The following is a 645-nucleotide window of genomic DNA, read 5'->3' as shown; positions in this document are numbered from 1 at the left end:
AGAAATTTCCCTCAAAACCATAAATGTCCATCTCATGGTGGCGCTCGTTTAAAAGTGAGGGGATTAGCAGAGTCATATGGGTTCATCCTCTGAGGACCATGAATGTCTGTTCCAAATTTGGTGCCAGTTATTTTTGTAGATGTTGAGATATTTCACAGAATAAGTGAAAAGTTTGAACTGCTGTTCGCAGTCGGGGAAAAGTCAGGGGATCACTAAAGTTCTTAGGGTTCATTGTCTGGAGAACATGAATGTCTGATCCAAATTTGGTGCAGATACATCTTGTAGGTGTAAAGATATTTCACAGGAAAAGTTGATAGTTTGACCTGCTGGTGGTGCTATGAAAAGTCATGGGATCACAAAGTCATTAGTTGTTCATCTGGAGAACATGAATGTCCGTACCAAACTTCATGGCAGTAGTTGAGATATTTCCGTCAAGGACACAAGTGGTGGACGGACTGACAGACTGACACTGCGTCTCTAGAAACTGAACACCAGGAAGTTGATTTAACGTCTTAGTGAGATGAAAATAATGTCTGGACGAATATCAAAGTCCTTGATCGCGATCAAAGCAGCTTCTTGGAACACTTGGAGTGAGGGTGTATTTTGAAGTGTGTGTGTGTGTGTGTGGGGGGGGGGGGGGGGGGG

This window comes from Anarrhichthys ocellatus, unplaced genomic scaffold (assembly GCF_004355925.1).
Source record: "Anarrhichthys ocellatus isolate YVR2014 unplaced genomic scaffold, GSC_Weel_1.0 scaffold185, whole genome shotgun sequence".
Lineage (NCBI taxonomy): Eukaryota > Metazoa > Chordata > Actinopteri > Perciformes > Anarhichadidae > Anarrhichthys > Anarrhichthys ocellatus.
The sequence above is the reverse complement of the archived record's forward strand: the minus strand, read 5'-3'. Positions refer to the sequence as shown.